Below are 20,874 nucleotides of genomic sequence, written 5' to 3' on the forward strand. Positions count from 1 at the left end.
TCTTTAGGATTGGGTACCAGTGCTGGCGTGGCCAGTCTGGGGCAATCAGTATCATTTTTGGCTTCTCTTGTCTGACCTTTAGGAGTACCTTGGAGAGGAGAGGCAGAGGAGGGAAGGCATATACTGTAAGGGCTTTCTAGCTGAATGAAAGGGCGTCCACTTTCCATGCTTGCTTGTGATAAGTCTGAGAGCAGAATCTCTGTAGCTGGCAGTTGTGAGGGGAGGCAAATAGATCTATGTCTGGGCATCCCCATTTCCCTGTTATGTTGAAGATTTGTGGATCCAGTTTCCACTCGTGGGGCTCCATGAGGTTTCTGCTTAGTTCGTCTGCCAAAGTACTTGTCCTTCCTGGCAGGAATTGTGCTTGCAGATGTTCTTGGTAAGTCAATGCAGTGTTCCACAAAGTCATGGCTTGCCTGTAGAGGGGGTAAGAATGTGTGCCCCCTTGCTTGTTTATGTACCACATGACTGTAGTATTGTCCGTCTTTATCAGTAGTTGTCCTGGATGAAGTAGGTCCTTGAAGGCTGTCAGGGCATTTTGTACAGCTAGCATCTCTTTTTGATTGATATGAAGATGCATTTGGTTTGTGGGCCATGTGCCCTGAATACATTTTCCTGCCATGTGCGCCACCAGGCATAATCTGTTGCATCTGTTGTTAGTGTCTGCCTGGCAGTGGGTAAGGTGAATGGCTGTCCCTTGTTGTGGTGACAGGCCTGTGCCCACCATAGAAATTCCTGTTGCAGGCAGGGAATAAGAGTAATTACTGTTTCCAGGCTGTGGCAATGTTGAGTCCAAACACTTTTTTAGATACCATTGTAGTTTCCTCATATGCAGTCTTGCATATGGAATTAGTAGAATGCAGAATGCCATGTAGCCCAGAGCCTGCAGAAGCTTTCTTGCAGATAACTGGGTCTTTGTTGCCATGTCTTTGAAGTAAGAAGTCAGATGCCTTTGTTTGTCTGGCGTGAGATAAGCCATCTGAGCAGTTGTATTTAAGCTTGCACCCAGGAATATTATCTCTTGAGAGGACAGTAGTTTTGATTTCTTTTCGTTTACTGTGTACCCTAGGCAAATTAGTAATCTTTTTACAAACGCCAGATGCTGTAGTAGAATATCTTTGTCATTTGCTTGAATAAGGCAGTCATCCACGTAGGGATATATTTGAATTCCTCTGTCTGCAAAATGCAATTACTGGTGCCAGGCATTTTGTGAAGACCCTGGGCGCAGTAGATACGCCAAAGGGCAGTGCAGAGAATTGGTAGTGCATTGAGCCAGCTATGAATCTGAGGTATCTTCTGCAAGATTGTCTGATTGGGACATGCAGGTATGCCTCCTTGAGGTCCAAAGTTACAAGCCAAGCCTTCTTGTCCAGCATGGGCAGAAGCTGCTGTAGAGTCAACAGTTTGAATTTCGGGACGTCCAGAAAAGTATTTAGAATAGACAGGTCCAGAATTGGTCCCCAGGCTTTGTCCTTTCTTGGTACTAAGAAAAGTCTGGAGTAAAATCCTTGTCCCTGCTCTTGTTGTGGCACTGGCTGAATAGCCCCCATGTCCATGAGAGATGAAACTTGTTTTTGTGCCTCTTGTCATTGATTGTGTGGCAGGTCTGGCAAACCTTTTGCCTTTGGAAGGATGTTAAAGTGGAACCTGTAGCCCTGAGAGAGAAGACCCATTTGTCCTGGGTGATTTTGTGCCAGTTTTGTGAAAAAAGTGCTAGCTTTCCCCCTAAGGGTGCTGCCAAAAAATAAGTGCTTGGCATTGGCAGAGGGAAGTCATTGGGACTGTTTTCTATAAGGCTGTGATTTGTCTTCTTCGCTTTTGGAGGTAGAAGCACCCCATTGTTTGGGCCTGTATGAGCCCTGGGGCTGTTGCCTGCCTCTAGGGCGTCTGAATCTGCCTCTTTGTGGTCTGTCTTGCCACTGGAAAGGACCAGTTCTTAGAGGGACAGTTTCTGCTACATCTGGGTGGCTGTACCTCTAAGAAATCCTTTACTGTCTGCATAGATTTTGCCTTATCCTCCATTTTCTTTTAACACCTCCTCTGCCTTAACACCAAACAAAGTTTCATGCTGTAATGGAGCATCCAATAATTTTGCTTTAACATGATCAGGCAGATTCTGTTCCTTTAACCAAGCATGCCTTCTAATAACAGAATCTGTAACAGCGGCCCTGCACGAGGCCTCCAGTGAATCATAGCCACATTGCAAAGTATGTTTTCTCACTTGTTCAACTGCATGCAATAAATCCTGCAAATCTTTGTTCTCAGTACATTCAGAATTTGTCAACATTTTTTGTTTTAACAAAGACTAAGTATTGCTGATATTTGAGCATATGAAACTGACAATTTAAAGCCCTTACAGCCAAGGTAGCAGAAGGGTAAACTTTTTTCCCCCATCTGTCCAAAGCCCTAGAATCTCTGTCTGAGGGGACAGGGTTTTTGGCAGAAGCAGCCTTGACCCCTTTGGGACCCTGTGAGATAGTTTCTGGGTCAGCAGCAGGGTTTTTGTAAAGAAATTTATGGGTGTCTGGAACCCTGTAGTATCTGTCCGGCTTAACAGGGGCAGGAGGTAGAGAGTCTGGAGACAGGTCGGATTTCTGAGAAAACATCATCCACTATGTCTAGAACAGGGGGAATCGCAAGAGGTCTGTGCTGTGGAAGTAAAAGAAAGTCTCCAAGTCTTTTCTTAGATTCGGAATAATCCTGGCTCTCCCAATGGAAATGGTCTCTCATGGTATGCAGGGTTTACCCAAAAGAATAGTCCTCAGGAGGAGAAGCTGAAGGAATAGAATTCTTCAGCATCAGAATCCTCATAGGGAGGAATAGAATATCCCTGATCAGAAGAGGAATCAGAGCAAATGGAAACCTGATCAGAGGAATCATATTCGGTTTCTTGCCTAGGCCTCTTATCAGGAGGGGGATGGGAACCCCTGATCAGAGTAATTAGGTCTTCGGCCATTTTGAGCATCTGTTTCTTAGGCATAGAAGCCTGTCCTGGAGAATGCTGTACTGGTTTCCTTGTCTTTAAAACTGTTTTAGACTTTGTCTTGGATGCTGAAATAGGCTTTATATAAAGTTGTGTAGGTCTGAAGACACCCTCAGAAGCCGATGCCTGCTCAGTGGCTCCGGACCCATCTGAGGGATTAAATTCCGAAGGGCCAATACCTTGAGTATCCAGAGGCCTAGCTGTCTCCACGTGGGAGTCAGAGGCAGCCTGAGGTAGCAGGAGTCAGGGGCTGCGAAAGTGCCTCACTGAGCACCGGCGACTGGCCTAGAAGAGGCTTTGTCGTCAGTTTTGGACCTCGGATGCTTGCCCTTGTCTTTATCCTTGCGTTTTTTATGAATTCCAGTCGTCGGTTGTTCCGACGGCATTATGTAGTTAAACCTTCTGCCAAAATAATAAAAAGCAAAATCGTACCGACGCTTAATAGTGCATTGGTTAAATCTAGCACAAAACCGACAACTAGCAATGTCGTGGTTAGGGCCTAGGTAAGGAATACAGTAAGAGTGGAAATCCTTATGAGGTATTTGCTTCCCACAAGAAATACAATTGTTAACTTTTTCTGACATCAGTCTGGAGCAAGAAAAAAGTTTCCCCAACGGGGTACTTAGCTTTATTGAAGACTTTGGATCTGAAATTCGATTTTGAAAATCTGAGGAGTCGGCCGACCGGCACTTGCGAACTGCTTCTGCTTCGGGCACCCCACGGCAAGAAAGACTGGAGAAAATGGCGTCAGCTGCATCTTTTATACCCCTGGTGCACCGACGTCAGGGAAGAGGCGACAGCAACCAACACCGGACCAGGACTTTGGAATTCAGACCGACTGCGGGTAGCCTGCCAGCAGGATAACCCAAGTGTAATGACTGCAACAGTGAAACACAATGAACATCAGAGAGTTCTAGTTACATTAATAGTGCTGTTATGAAGGTAAAATGGATGTATTTTATTACAGCAGTATTGCTGCTTGAAGGCATAAGGAAAAGCCAGTAGTTTAATAACAGTAATAATAATTTCCCAAACTACTGCTCAAACTACTTATTAAGGAAGACATAATAAGAGTGTATGGTTAGCTCACCTATCCTGGGAAGCTAACAAGGCAAGTCAGGTCTACTGAACTGCTGATGCTTAGCAGGCAGCATGAAGTGGCATGCAAGGGCATGCCTTACCAAGCAGAGCTATAGACTGCTGCTGGGATCTGCACATACACAGTAAAGCATGCATGGCTGGTGGCTGACAATCAGCATGGACTAAATCGATATATAAAGAAGATAAATACAAAACTTTGCACTGGGAGTGATGCTCTCTCAGAGCAAACCAAAGGTCTTAGCCTCATGGATCCCAAATCCATAAGTACCAAATGTCATCCATCATGTCCTGTGATATCATCCAGGTGTCACGCTTGAAAATTAGTATCTGTCACGGTAAAGTGAACACACAAAAATAAATTTAACAAATGTGTTGGTTGAAGTCAGTTATCACAAAATAAACTGAACTCTTCTATTCCCTTTGTGATAAAAAAGGTGACTATCCCTGTCTCCCATACATTGGACAATCTCTACAGCACCTATCAGCAGCACAGCCTTGGCCTGTCTTAAGTGTTTCACTGAGACTGACTTATTTACCAAATATGTTCTTTCTACCACCCACTGAACCCAGGTGATGGTTCTCCAAGCCAGAGCAAACTTGGCAAACCATCCAGTACCAAAGACTGGGATCAGGAATGCATTAGACTGGCCAGTGCATTCCCTTGGATGAACTGGCTAGCTCTGCAGACAGCAAACTTCTAATACACTTCAGTGCCTTCCTCTGGTGAAAATATGGTCTCTTCTTTTGGGAAAAGCTTAGAAAAGGAAGTAGTACCAGTGGAAGGAGGGGGGCATAAATGCTCTCCAAAGAGGAGATGGCTGTGGCTTTGTAGGTTAACCATATCCCTGGCAAGATACCAGAAGAAAACTGCCCTCAAAAACTAGGCATCCAGTATCTTGTTCCTGAGTTATTCTTTCAGAAACAACAATCTCAGCCATGCCATCCTGCACAGACCTGAGCCTCAAAAAGGAACTTGTACTCATAAGCAACAAACCAGACAACTTTTCAAATATTATAAATTACACCATACACTTAGCTCCTTGGCTTAACATCTTCAAAAGGATGTTCAGTAATACAATAACTGTTGAGCTTAAATAGAAACAGGCATCCAATAATATGAATCCTAACATTAACTTTTAACTGTTCTTGCTCAAAACCAGGATAAACTATATCCCTAAATGTGAACAAGAACCTTTTCATTCCTTATACCTCCTTACTCTCCCTTCTTCATTTACTTCCTTACTGCTATGTAATTCTCTTCCCCAACTTTCTCTCTAAATATACCATAAACTTGTTTTCCCTCGCTTCATATTGCAATTCCTCTTTGTATTAGACTTAGCTTTAATTTCTCTACAAACTGTCTAAAAATTCTCTAAAACTTAAATGATTGTAATATACTTTATACCAATTCTTAACCAATGTTTTTACATTATGTCTAATTTGGTATACTTACTTAAACTACAGACATTTTTGCTTTATGCTGAAAATTGTACAATTATTGTTCTTAAAATGTTATGTAATAATTTGGAGCTTTTCTCCCCGGGCCTCCACTGAAAATGGGCTTCTACTCAGTCAGACTTTTCCGGTAATCAAATGTCAATCAGTCAATAAATAAATACATAATTTACTTCTTTAATACTGAAAATCACTAAGTCAAGGACTGCCCATTCTATGTCTGTGTTCAAACCAATGGGATGCAAAGTATTGTACATTAAATAGAAAGTGCCTCAATGCTGTTTTAAGGGCAGTTTCTTATTGCCCTAGCAACTTAAATAAAGCATACCTAAAATGCAAAATTTAAAAACAAGGGTATTGTCTGATAGAAGTCTTCCATATGAATGCAAATACCACTACTTCCTTTTCCCATTTTACATTTTGGCTGTATTCACATAATTTCTATTACTGTTGAATCTGTTAAATTTCTGTATGCACATTCTATGCATTTGTGTTTAACAATGTTATATCTCCACAGTATGCAGATACTATGCCTCTATCTGTTATATTCTTTTATCCAGGCTTGGCCTGTAAACAGTTAGCCTGAGTAGTGCTCCACCCCAGTAAACAAATAAAACATACATAACTACCTAGATACAAAAATAAAATAGTACTCCTCTGCATGTAACACCAACAAACTACTTGCATCCTCATTTACACATCTGTAGTACATTCTTGCATTTGACACTTAACCTTTCTTCTAAGTTGCTCTATACACCATTTAATAGGACTGCATGTACTAAAAACAAGTCATATATCACAAATAAGGAGTTGCATGAAAAGCTCTGTTGGATATTTCATTGCCTATCATCTAATCTTTTTCCCTCTATGTAATATTAATGTTTTGTTGTGGACAAATCTTGAAAGCAAACATTTCATCTAATTATTTACCTTATGGCTGAAAAGTTATGTGGAATGACATTTTATGATGACACAGATTATCTTTACTTTTTTATTTTATTTTATTTAAAGGTCTGTCCAGGGGGGAGGGGAGGGGGAGGCAAGAAAGAGACAGAAGAAGACAACTAACATGGAACGTTAGCTCTATGCCTAGAAGCTAAATCCAACTTATAATGAGAAATGAAAGTGTGGTGTCAATAGGCAGTCTGTCTTGGAAGGCTATAGAAGTAGCCAAAGCTCTGGTGGAATGGGCTTTAGGTTTGTTAGGCAGCTTTTGGTGTCTAATTTCATAAACAAGAGAAATCAGAGATGTTAGCCATCTGGATAATGATACCTTTGAAAACTGAAAGTCTTTCTGCCTCTCGCATAAGAGACAAACAGCTGGTCAGATTTTCTGAATTGTTTGGTTCTATCCAAATAGTACATTAACTGACGATGAACATCTAGCCAATGCAATTTTGTTCAGACCTATTAGAATATTCTGGAAGGGAGGTCAATGCTTGATTTAGGTTAGCATGAGGGGCTCTCTAGGTAAAAAGGCGGGGTTAGGTCTCAGAAGATACCTGTCCCTGTCCTTATGAGCAACAGACAAGGAGTCGACAGAGTGCATGATGAAGTTGAAACTCTTTCTTAGCTGAAATGTAAACCAGAAGAGAGAGAGTCTTCCATGATAGCAATTTAAAGAACAGGAGGCTGCAGGTTGAAAGGGGAAAGAATCAAAGAACTAAGAACTAAATTTAAGTCCCAAGGAGGAGTATCAAAATATCTCTAACAGAGTGAGATATTTGCAGAGGAATGGCAGCCCATAATACCCACCTGACTGAGAACTAATTGCTTTGACTGGGTGTTGCTGCTGAAGAGGGCGAGAGATTTATGTGTGTATGTCTGACCAGTGGACATCTGTTGGGTGTCTTGAACTATGCCTATGTGTCTAAGACATGTTGATGATACGATGGAGACCAGACAGTGACACAACAGACTTTTATTTAAATTATTGAAATGCCTAAGTTTTTCAGTTAGAAAGAATGCCTAAGGAGATGCTTGAGGGGATTGGTGGTGGCTGGGCCAGTCGTCCAAACCAAATATGGAAACACCTGGAATCCTTGGCGTCTCCATAGAGCTACCACTGCCATGCATTTGGTAAGTACCGAGGGGCAGTGGTGAGACCAAGGGCAGGCCCTGAATTGAAAATGACTGGTTCCCAGCCTGGGCGCGGGGAATCTTCTGGGCGTCTGTTCATTTTTATGTGAGTAATCATCTGAGACAGTGGTCTATAGAGCACATCATCAGTTTCTTCCCAAAGGGGGGGGGACTGTCGCGTGATCATCAAAAAATTGTTTTTTCTTGACCGACTTGTTCAATGCTGAGATCAAAAATTGGTCTCAGTCCTGTTTTCTTTGGAACTAAAAAGAACCTGGAGTAGATTCGGATCCTTGCTGGACTGCTGGAACTGGATGAATTGCTCTTTTTGCAAGCGCTTTTGAAATTTCCAAGCTGCAAGATCAAGACTGGCTGGTGGAACCCTCTGAAGGGATTTTTGATTAGTTTTTGAATCTTGAGGAGCGAAGAATGGAATAGCCGGAAATGATGTCTGCCTCCGGGGCGACTCGTCAGCGTGTTCCCTTTTCCCCCTCTTTTGTTTGGAACCACATAAAGGCACTTTTTGGCCTTTGGGATAAGGTCTGAAGAATAGGTAGAAAACAGCAGACTCCGGCGGCAGATGGAGATTTTGCTCTCCGTGAGGAGTTTAGTCAGAGGACATCCAACCGAGACCAAGGAGAGACAATCAAAGCGGGGTGAGCAAAGGCGTTTTTAAAGGTCAGTCGCCGCCATGCATGCATCAACACTGCGGTCCTGCCGACACCACCCTCTTGCGGCTCTACCATCCATCATATGAAATGAAAGCATGGAGGAGGGCATGGAGGGAGGAATTTAGGGTAGTCAGCTGGTGTTCATTTTGTCCTGATCTTGTCCTGAAATCTGGGTCCTTCAACATCTCATCTCCTTTCCTTGATCAGTCTCTTTGATGGCGGGTGCATAGAAGGGTAATCTTCAAGGTTGCAAGAATATAACATTGTGAAAGCATCCCATTCCATGTCCTGTCCATATACCTAGATTGGATGTTAAGGGGATGGACACTGAGCAAGATCAGCAAGTACCTTAGCAGCTACAGCAGCATAGCATCCATCCACAGTAACACCTTTGGTCAGAAATTGTTTGTCAGTTGGTGCTGTTATAAATTAGAAGGTCTCCTGGGGTAGGGGTCCACTGAGTCAGGAGCCGTCAGGCTTTCTTGCCACTTGTGGCTCCGTAGGACAGCAAAGGAGGCGGCTGGCCGAATGAACGGAGCCAGAGTCCTGGTACACACAAGAAGTGAAGAGTGGACCCGTCTGTCAGAGATTTTTCAGACACGAGGTCGACGCCCGCGAGTCACCTGAGACCTTTGAACTTGACATTTATCAAGGAACCGAAGGAAAACCACCCACCACACAACACACCCCACACATCGACATCTATAAAGAAAATTAAACCATTTGTTAACCAGGAAAGTCCGACTTGGAACAAAGCCAATTTTCAGCGGAGGCCCTGGGAGAAAGGATCCAGATGCATGTCTCTGTAATGTGAGAGGAAACCGGAGCACCCGGAGGAAACCCACACGAATGCAGGGAGGACATGCAGACTCCACACAGAAGGCACCCCAGCCGAGACTCGAACCTGAGAACTTCTTGCTGTGAGGCGACAATGCTACCGCATGGATTATGTTGAACTGCTGAAACACTGAAGGGACTGGAGAGATTTATAGTGAAACATGGAAAGGTAAAAGTGAGGAAGAGAAAAAAAATAAATTGGAGTAGTAGAAGGACAGTACATCTTAGGGGGAATGCATGCCTACATTAATGCGATTTTAAATAACATTTGGCTACTTTAGGAAACGTCTGTAGAAAACTTTATGATCAACTGGAGCGGACAGGAGATAAGATGAAACTGACACCCACAAATATGCTTTGTAAGTAGTTACTAGGGGAAGGAATGTTAATTATCTCTATTCTTTTGATAAGGCTGCTTTCCTGCATAGTACAAGAACACTGTTTCCTGCAGACAATGTACACTGCAAGGTGGGTCTAGTCCACTATTTGAAATCAATCTGTTCAGTGTAAGAGAAGGCCATTTAATATAAGGGGGGGGGGGTCAATAAAAGATATTACAGTCAGGATTTAGCCAGTAAATGGTCTGTTAACTATAGAAGTAGGTCCCAAATGACAAAAATTCATATTCAAGTGTATTCTAAGCTAAGCCAGTAAAATACATCTGAATATGGACTACCCTCTTTCTTGTACATTAAGACATCTTTATCAGTACAATACAACAACCTCCTATCTGCACTGAGTTATGAAATGGAGAAACACCCAAACGTCTTACAGGTTTCATAGATAAGCACTAATCTAGCTGCCATTGTGGGCCACTATAAGCCTAGCCAATTTTCCTTCGGGTACTTGAATTAACCTATCCCATTTTGTGTTAGATTGGCCTTATCCATCCCATGGTCAATAAAAAGAAGTTATGTCTTACCATAATGCTTTATCTGTGTTGTCGATTTTCACTAATCCTTGACTGTGGGCTTGGTTTCCAAGCCTCAGACTCGACTCAGCCATTATTCCAGCTCACGCCTTCCAAACGCTCCTCTCCAAATTACCTCAAATTGAGTTTGCCTAAATTAGTGGCAGACAAACAGCAATAAGAATAAGAGACCAAATATGTGTCCCTAATATGAAGCCATTTCTGGGAAATTTTGATCCACTAAGAGTCTAAGGCTGGGGGAAGGGGGGAGGGAATGTCAGGGATTAGTGAAGATCGACAACACAGACGGAACATTAGGGTAAGACATAACTTCTTTACCTGATGTTGTTAATCTTCACGCAATCCTTGATTGTGGGACAGAGTCCCCAGCTACCTGAATCTTGGAAGGTCTCACGGAAAAATATTTCTAAGCACCATTGAACTGACAGATGCCCGTCCCCTAGAGACCTCATCCAATTTGTAATGAGTGATAAAGGTATAAGGAGAAGACCAAGTGGCTGCTGCACAAATATAATCTAAAGAAGTTCTGGCATGAAAAACTGCAGAAGTTGCCACCACTCTAGTTGAGTGGGTTTTTACTGGGTGTGAAAGGTGGAGCCCTTTTGATTGACAGATAAATGTAATAGAATCTCTGAGCCATTTCACCAAGGTAACCTTTAAAACTGGGTTACCTAAAGAAAGAAAGGAAAAAGCAACAAACAGTTGGTCAGATTTTCTGAAATCCTTTGTTCTATGAAGATAAAATCATAGCTTTCTGTGGATGTCTAATAAATGAAGGGAACATTCCCCTTTACTGGAAAAATTAGGGAAAAAGACCAGTAGTTGAAGTGTCTGATTGATCTTAGATTCTGAGACTACCTTTGGTAAAAAGCATGGATTAGTCCTAAGGCAGACCCTGTCTTTATGAAATATTATGTAGGATGGTTTGCAGGACAAGGCCTGAAGTTCAGATACTCTCCTGGCAGACGTAATAGTCACTAAAAATAAAGTCAGAAACTTTGAGTCACATGTAGCTGATTGTTCAAAAGGAGGCAAAGTTCGGGACTGAAGAACTAGTGTTAGATCCCAGGGAGAAATGGGTTCTTTAAATGGAGGTCTTAACACTAGGGCTTCCTTTAAAAACACTATACAAAGTTTGCGTGACATAAGGGATGACCCATGAAACCCTACATGGAAGTTAGAAATTGCAGCTAGATGGACTTTAATTGTTGCTGTAGAGTAACCAGATCGATAAAGGTTGTATAAGGATCAAGTTCGTTCATAAGGGCCCAACTTGTGAATTTTTCCCATTTACTCTGATACAGATTTCTAGTTGAAGGTTTGTGATTTGCCACAATGATTTGGTGGACAGGAGAAGAAAGGGAAGGATGCCTGGCAATCATGGGAATTGGAGAAGCCATACAGTGAGCTTGAGATGATGGAAGTTCGGATGAACCATGCCCTCTGGATGAGACACCAGATCTGGATCTGGGTCCAGCATCCATGGTTTCTGAAAAAGATGAGACCAAACTTGTTGAGGCCAAAAGGAGGCAATGAGAATTACTGAGTTCTTCGACCTCTTGGCTTTCTTTAGAAACTGGAATATCAGAGGAGTTGGGGGGAAGGCACAGAGAAGACCGGGGGGAGTCTCTGGGTGATTTCCCTGGAGGGGGGATTAGGGCAAAGTAACTGCTGTACTTGTTGTTCAGCGGGGACGCAAAAAGATCAAGGCAAGGTTGGCCACAGTGACGAAAAATCTCTTTCGCTTCCACAGGATTGAGAGACCACTCGTGAGGCATGAGAATGGATCTGCTCAGTTTGTCCGCTATCACAGTGGAGCTCCCCAGAATGTGCACTGCTGTGAGAAAGCAGTTGGAAGAAATTGCCCATTGCAAAACTCTGAGGGATTTTTAACACAGTGAGTAAGATTTGGTTCCCCCTTGTTTGTTGATATACCAGACTACCAACATGTCCATCTGAATTGCTACTATTCCTAGAGGAGGGCATCCTGAAATGCTTGCAATGTTAACAGCACTACCCTCATCTCTAGAATACTGATGTGCAAGTTGGCCTCCAGTTGAGACCACATGCTTTGGATAGTTCTTCCCAGATAATGCCACCCCAACCCTATCTGGGAAGCATCCGTGGTCACTATGGCCTGAGACTCCAGAAAGATGAATGGACAGCCTGAAAGAATCTTGTTGGAGTGGCGCCACCAGGAAAGTACGTTTTTGCAGCGATTGGTAATCAAAATGTGGTGAGATACTGGCTGATCTATCAGAGACCACTGAGAGGCTAGGAACCACTGTAAGATTCGCATGTGATATCTTGCTAAGGGAACTAGAGTGATTGAGGCTTCCATTGAGCCTAATACTTGTAGGACTAATATAGCTGGAACAGTTTGCTCTAGATAATGTGGCTGACCTGAGATCTGATCCTTTGTCACCTTTCCAGTGGGAGTGAAGCAATACATGCAACTGTGTCCAACAGGGCTCCAATGAATTCTAGTTGCTGTGAGGGTTGAAAATTTGACTTTTCATAATTTACTGTGATACCTAGAGATGCAGAGTGTAATCTCTTGCCTGCTCTGATGCCTGGTGGTAGTGGTCAGAAGCCAGTCATCGAGATATGGAAAAACACAAACTCCTTGCAGTCTGAGATGAACTGCTACCACTGTCATGCATTTGGTAAACACTCTGGGGGCTGAGGTGAGTCCAAAGGGCAGTGCTCTGAATTGGAAATGACTGGCTCCTGACCAGAAGCACAGGAACCTCCTGGAGCTTTTGTCCATTTTTATGTGGTAATACGCATCCTGGAGGTCTACAGAGCACATCCAATCATCTTTTTCCATGAATGGAAGTGTAGACAGTACCGAGACCACCCAAAATTTGGTTTGTCAAAATGTCTTGTTGAACTGGCCGAGATCCAAAATGGTTCTCCAGTCCACTGTTTTTTTGGGCATTAAAAAGAACCTTGAGTAAAACCCGGATCCTATTTGGTCTGGTGGGACTTTTTGGATGACTCTTTTGTTGAGCAGTACTTGGTTTTCTGCCACTGCTGCTTTCCTGTGACTGGGTGCAACATCTGGAATCTTTTTTGGGGTTTTGGACTTATAGAAAGTGGAATATTGCAACCACTGGATATGATTTCCTGCACCCATTTGTCCGATGTTATCTGTTGCCAGGTGGGTTAGTGCAGGGATAACCATCCCCTGACTGCCTCCAGAGGAAGGCAGTTGAGCCTTCATTCCAGAGTGCTGGTAGGAAGTACCAGAGAAGGAATCTCTGGACCCCTGGCTCTGCAGGCCACTTCTGCCTCTAGGGCGGCATCTTCCATTACTTCCCCCTCTGCCCCAGGGAAAGTCTTTGCCCGTGAGTCCTGGAAAGGCCCTGGGGACTTTTTAAACCATAGTCTCCCACTCCTCTGGTCCCAAGAGTAGGGTCACTGAGGAGTGGAGAAATGTACATCTACAGCAGAAAGAGTCTTTTCCATTTTTCTCACATCTGGCCAGAGTGTCTTTTAACTTAGGACCAAATAGGAATGGATCTGTCAAACAAAGCATTGAAGAAGGATGCTTTAAACGGCTCCACAAAGTCACACAAGCACATCTGGGCATGCCTTTTAATGGCTATGCCTGAACCCACCGCTATTGTCCCTTCAGCTGTATGAGCAATAAGCCTCATGGACGAGTTAAAAATTGCTTCAAGGGTGGCGAGCTGAGAAGCAATTTTGTCCTGTACCCCTTCAGCTACTGCTCCTGACAGAGTATCCAAAAGCTCTTTGATTAGATCCCTCTTTAACCTTGTAAAGTGCGCCATGTAGTTCAGGGACCAGACAGCAAAGGCTGCTGAAGCGTAAACACGCTTCCCAAACCTATCCATAGTCCTATACTCCTTGTTAGGAGGATGGATAGTTGGACTTTCCTCAGCACGTTCCTTCTTAGTGGCTGCAGCCATCAACACAGCATCTACGGGTATGCCTTTGGACCAATGTTGCTCTTCTTTGGAGGGAGAAATGATCTGGTCAGGTCTCTTGGGGATTGATTTGATGGAGTTGCATCTTTCACACCAGTTGCGTGATCAGTTTAATAAGCTCATCAGCAGGCAGAGAGATCCAAGAGGTAAACGTTTGGGCAGAAAAAGCCTCCAGGTATACCGAGTCCTCCAAGGAAGGTTGGAGGGAAGACCATCCACCCCTCTTGCTTCAGGATCTCTAGGATGTCCCTGAAGTAAACATCATCAGGGTTTAAGTGGGGGAAACCTTCCCTTCCAACAAAGTTGGTATCTTCGGTGAAGGACTCCTCCATGGAGTCTAAGTGCTTCCTCTTGCACTTTTTCTTCACATGTACTTGCACCGGGGGATGTTCCAGGGAAGTGTCCAAAGAGGAAACTACCAAGGAGGGTCTTTCCTGGGGCTTTTGTGCCCTCTGTCCTGGGGAAGAGACTGATGGAAACACTGGTCGAGAAGGAGAAGTCTGGCCTGATAGGGATGGCAGAGACTGAGTCCCCAATGGGCAAGGCCTTCTCCATGATTCGTAAGACCACCCCCCCGTACAGGGATGGGAGCCCAGAACCAAATGGACCCCTTCGGAATGAGGTCCCACAACACACCGAGGAGGCGACCCCTGAAACCGAAGCCTGGGTCGATCTAACAAAAGCAGAACCACCGAGGGTCATGGAAGTTTCCAAAATTAATGAAGTTGATCCATGCACCTCGGAACCGGCCAGGGAGTCTCTACCCCAGGAGGCCTCCAGTCCTGAAAGACCGGAGGAGCTCAAGGCAACCCTTGGTTCTGGAGAAGAAGTTCTTACCAGAACCAAAACAGTCGAAGCTGGGCATATCGGAAATGTGGGCTCCAATAACTCAATAGGTGTTGGAGGAGTAAAAGGATGGTGTCGTAATAGGGCTGGTCCCGGTGCCAACTTGGCTAGGTACCGAAGACAATCCCCTTGCTGCCAGGAGCTGATCCACCAACCTCATAATATCTCACAGACACACACACATATGCACACACACATGCACGCACTCACATGCATGCACACATATGTACACACACACACACACACACACACACACACACACACACACACACACACACACACACACACACACACACACACACAAAAAGAGCAGTGAAGTTTTTTTTTTGTAACAGAGAAAAGGAAATCGGTACAAAGAAGTGCCAACAATGGTACAAAGGAAATAACTTCCAATGGTGGTAAAAGGAGAGTGAGGGAGACACACGCACACTAAAAAGATATGAGAGGAGTGGGTAGAGAAAAGAAAGGATATTTTTAAGGAAAACAATTTACTTTAAATATAAGCCAAAGCTTGAGAGTGGTTGTACACTTCTGACCCACAAAGTGGCAAATAAGATCTGAGGTAATCTGGAGCTGAGCATTATGGGTAAAGCCTAGCACGAGAGTTTGGGAAGGCTTGAACTGAAGTAAATGGCAGATTCAGTTCAGAGGCCACAGTCAAGGATTACGTGAAGATTGACAACATCAGACTTATATATTATCCCTACTGAGAAAATACAGTTGTGTAAACTCTTACCATAACAGCAGATGTCTTTTTCTTCAATGGTGCAGTATCCTTTACAATTGGGATCCCCTGGAAGGGTAGCCCAGTGTCTGGCCAGTATACTAAAGCCTTTAGGTTGCAACAGGGATGCTGTATGTCACACGTAAGCTCCCCACACAAGGCATGGGCATAAAGGTGACATACAGATGTACCATTCTCAGAACTGGAAAGCCCCAGGAGGAATGAAAGTCTAAGGATACAAAAACGTAACAAGTACATCCAGAAGGAGGAAAGGAATAGGGGGAGGAGGGAGGGAGTGAATATTGCAACAGTGAAGAAAAGAACATCTACTATTACGGTAAGATTTTACACAACTGTACTATGTCCCTTCCATATCACTGTTACAGAATTCTTTACAATGGGGAGAGTACAAAAGCTCAGGAAGAAATTTGGGAGGGGGAAGGACCAGCAGTGCCCTCAAGAAAACCACGGAAGATAGCCTTGGCAAAAACCATCTCTAGCCCTAGAAAACATCCAACTTATAGTGCTTGGTAAAAGTATGCACAGAAGTCCATGTAACTGCCTCAAGAACAGAATTAGTATCTAAACCCTTGAAAAACGCAACAGAAGAAGCCACAGCCTTGGTAGAATGAGCTTTAATAGAAGGAGGAAGGCTTTTCCCATGAAAGGAATTACAAAAGGAAATGGCTTTAGATATCCAGGAACAAAATGTTTGCTTGGAAGCAGATGAACCTACCAGGATGAAAGGAAACAAAAACCTGCTTAGATTTATGAATGGCTTTAGTTTTACCCAAATAATATCAGAGTTGTCTATGCAAATCCAAGGTGTGAAGAACATTCTCACTGGCAGGTGGAGAAGGAAAAAAAAGTGGGCAAATGAATAGACTGATTAAGAGACAACTCATTAACCACTTAGGCATAAAAGAAGGATTAGTATGAAGAGACAATGTCCTTATGGAAAAAATTTCCAAAACAAAATTTAAGTCCCATGGAGGAGGAACAGGCTTTCTGGGAGACCTAATATGAAGGACACCTTTAAGAAATTGTTTAACCTCAAATCTAGAAGCCAAAGGGGGAGTTAAAGGCAGACAAGCAGAAATAGCTGACAGGTGGGCTTTAACAGAAGATTATGCCAATCCAGCATTGAGCAATTCACACAAACGAGAAAACCAAAGGAACTTCCACAGTATGTGGATCCAGGTTACTAGAAAGGTACCAGACAGAAAATCTCTTCCATTTGGATAAATAAGATTTTCTGGTAGTGGGTTTCCTGGCCTACTGCAGGACCCAAAGCATGTCCTCAGAAAAAAGATGCCTAACAGGGATCAGAATCCTATCATCCACAATGTCAGATGAAGAGTGGACAGGTGGGGATAGATGAGAGACCTGCTGGCTTGTGTGAGTCGGTCCACCCTTTAAGGTAACTTGTGATGATTGCCCTTGGATGAATGCAGAAAAAGAGATACCAATGTTGTCTGGGCCAAAAGGGAGACACCAACAGGATTTTGTCAGCATCCTGTTCTATCTTGAACAGGACCGTTGGTATGACAGGAAGAGGAGGAAAGGCATAAAGAAACATCCACTTCCAAGAAAAACAGAGGGCCACCACCTTCCAGGCCAGAGGACATGGCAACTCTGGTGCAAAAGAGAGGAAGTTGTTTGTGCAAAGAAGAGGCAAAATGATCTACTTGAAGACTATCCCACTGGTGGGCAACATCCAGAAACACATCTCTATGAATCTGAAGGAATGTAAACATCCTGAAGGGTCACCTGTTACTGGACAGCTAAATCCCAAACCTGAAGAGCTAGTCTGCATAGGAGATAAGATCTTGCCCCTCCCCTTGCTTGTTGATATACCACATCACCATGGTACTGTCTGTGAATACTATGAGGGACCCTGGACAAAAAAATAAAAAAGAATGAAAAGCCTAGAGTGTTAAGAGAAGGCCTCTCATTGCTTTGCTACTGATGTGGTCCTTTTTTTGTCAAAGAGACCAAAGGCCCTGCACTTTCTGAGGATCAAAGAAGGCCTCTGTAAAGAGTTTGAGGCAACTGTAAAGAGTTCTTGAGAGGGGAATGGAGGTTGAAAAGGAAGCCCTGAGTTGAGTGACAACTGATGAATCCACTACTGAAGTTCCAGCTTGAGACATGGGAGAAGGGGAACTGGGAAATCCAAAGGATCAGAATGTTGAACTACCTCTCAACTGTACAGATTTTCACAGAATGTCCAGATTTTGCCTTATATTTTTGTTCCGTTTTTCATAAAAGTTTGGCTTTCTGGCAAATTAGTGGCAAATCATTAAAGATTGAAGTTAGAAAATAATGACAGACATTTGAATTTTAGACTTCATACCCATCATAAAATTCATACTAATGCAAAACCGGTTATTCTATCAACTTTCTAACTTTGTAAGAGCAATATTTAAAAATTGTCCCTATTTGTACCTCTTTTTTAATGGCTTTGTCCAGATTTCCTATTCTGAAAGGTTGAGAGGTATTGAAGCCAGGGTGACTTTAGGAACCACTGGTGCTTTCTCATATGAAGCTTGGCAAGAGGAAGCATTGGAATGGTGGAAGCCATGTAGCCCAAAGCCCTTGGAAACTTCCTGGCTGTAAATGAAGTCCAGAGGAAGAAGAGGTCTGGAGCCTGCACCCTAGAAAAAAGTGGTCTTGGGAAGGATTCAGGAATGATTTTTTTGAAATTCACTGTAAACCCTAGGCTTTGCAAGAGACAAATAGAAAAGGGAATATGCTGAATTAAAATCTCTGGAGAAGAGGCCTGAATGAACAGGTCATCCAGGTAAGGAAAGATCTGTATTCCCCTCATCCTGCAAAAAAGCAATCAAAGGAGCGAAGCATTTGGTGAAGACCCTTGGTGCAGTAGAGCGGCCAAAGGGCAAAGCAGAGAACTGAAAATGCAAGAAAGCAACAGAGAAATGGAAAAGCATCTTGAAAAGGGAATGAATTGGGATATGGAGATAGGCATCCTTGAAATCCAGGGAAACTAGGAAAGCCTGAGGAGGAAGAACAGGAGACAAGGTTTGAAGGGATAGCATCCGAAAGGAAGGAACCTTCAAAAATGTGTTTAGCTGACAGAGATCCAGAATAGGTCTCCAGATGTCTTCTTTCCTAGGGACTAAAAACATTCTGGAGTAAAACCCCTTTCCCCATTGAGGAATTGAAATTGCTTGAATTGTTCCTTGAGACAACAGGTCCTGAAGCACCTCTGGAAAAATGGGCAGCTGGTTCCTGAGGAGGCTGAACAAAATGGGAGGTAAAGATTTCCAAACCACATAATACACTTGACAGATTATGGACAGAACCCAAGAATCCTGAGTGATATTTAACCAAATAGGTAGGGACAGGAAAAGATGAAGAGAGAGAGAGGAATGTGACTCAGAAGAGAGGGGCAAGGATAGTCGGACAGCACCTGGCTTGTCTGGAAAAGGAGGCTTCTGAGCTGAAGGAGTTTGAGTAGACTTGGCATGAGAAGCCCTTCTACCACCCTTCTTACCTTTAGGGGAGTCCAAGACTGTCTGCATACAAAAGCAGGTTTATTAGGATAATTCCTTTGAAACTAGGGAAAAGGAGAAACAAAAATATGTTTCAAATCCTGTAAAGCCTTACCCTTTTCCTGAAGGGACTCTCAGCAGCAGTACCACCAAAAAGATGTTTAAGGAGCATCCATCAACTTAGCCTTAATATCATCAGGCAAAGGCTGGAGTTGAAGCCAGGAATACCTACTCAACACAAAACCAAAAGCAGCAGCTCTAGATGAGGCATCAGCTGCATCACAGCTGCATTTAACAGAATGGCGAGCAACTGAGATGATGTCCCTTGTAAGGAAAGAACTGAAGTCTTCCCCTCAGAGTCAGGAAGATCTGAAATAAACCAAACAATTAAGGAACATCAGTGCCCAAACAAGAAGAGTCAGAGCTCCAGCCAACTAAAAAACGAATATTTAGGCACAGAGACCGCAACGAAAACAAGCCAACACTGGGATTTATTAATGACACTGTATCCAAAACAGAACATGCATCAGACCAAAATTCCAAACCATAAAACACTTAACTTTGTCACCACATTTTTCATTCATATTTGAACTTCATCAGATTAACAATACCATAAAACTCATCCTGCCTTATATATCCTGTCCACATTAAATAATTATTCAGTAAACACATACTAACAATTATGTAACTGAAAACTATACTTTTTAGGTAAAATATAAAACCTTACATAAAAAAATATTCTGCAACTCCTTAAATATATATGAAATGTATTTATAAAAACATACTTATAAAACATCATGTTCAAAAATGTTACATTAAAAAACTTTAAATACTATGGCTTTCTATTAGGATGGAAATGAATAGCATGCTTTTGCTGCCCTCTAGTGACTACAGTAACATAATAATGTATGACCACTAACAAGAAATAAAGAATAAACAATAAAAACATGAAAAAGAAAACTAAAATGAACATTAAGGAGAAAAATGTTAAATCTCCATTGCTAAATCATACTAACAAAACCAAATAAATATAGATGAAGCATCAGCTGCATCACAGCTGCATTTAACAGAATGGCGAGCAACCTGAGAAGACAGCCTTTATAAGGAATGAGCTGAAGTTTTCCCCGCAGAGTCAGGACTATCTGAAATAACCTGACAGGCCTGATAGAGAAGAGCTAAAATATACCTTGTCATGTGGGTCTGGTACTTTACAGCTCTAAAGGACAAGGTAGCAGAAGTACACACTTTCTTACCCAACCTCTCCATAGTGCTGCTGTCCTTGTCAGAGGAAAGCAGCTTTATAGAAGGCAAAAGTTTAGATGGCTTATCAGAAGCATCGGAAATAACAGAAGGGTCAGCAGAGGGGCAGCTATAAAGGAATTTGCAATCCTCAGGCACCTTAGAAAACCTATCAGGTTTTTTGAAAGCAGGGAGTCGGGAGCCCGAGAAGCTGTGGAAAAAGCATCCAACAGGGCAGCAAAAACAGGACGGACAGCACAGAGCTTAGGAGACTCCATTTGAAGGACCTTAAAGTACCTTTTCTGGACATCAAAGACCTGAGCACAATCCCACTTAAAAAAAAAAAAAACTCCATCATACGGGAAGATTGTGTCACCAAAAGAAATCTCCTCAAAAGGAGAATCAGGACTAATAGATTTCTCATCCTCAGAGGCATAATCCAAAGGAGAGGAAATCTGTAAAGAATAGGTTAAGGATTCTTCATCAGAATCCACATTTTCAACAGATGAAACCTGCTCCCTAGGTCTCTTAAGAGGGGTAGAA

At 43.0% G+C, this 20,874-nt stretch overlaps 1 protein-coding gene across 1 annotated transcript in view; it reads right to left on the bottom strand.

Moving 5' to 3' along the window:
- Window positions 1–20,874, bottom strand: part of PHAF1 (phagosome assembly factor 1) — a 1,784,739-nt gene that overhangs the window by 592,277 nt on the left and 1,171,588 nt on the right. The gene's annotated exons all lie outside the window — the stretch shown is intronic.

Source organism: Protopterus annectens, chromosome 8.part1 (assembly GCF_019279795.1).
Source record: "Protopterus annectens isolate FY-2018-M chromosome 8.part1, PAN1.0, whole genome shotgun sequence".
In the NCBI taxonomy this organism is placed as follows: Eukaryota; Metazoa; Chordata; order Ceratodontiformes; family Protopteridae; genus Protopterus; species Protopterus annectens.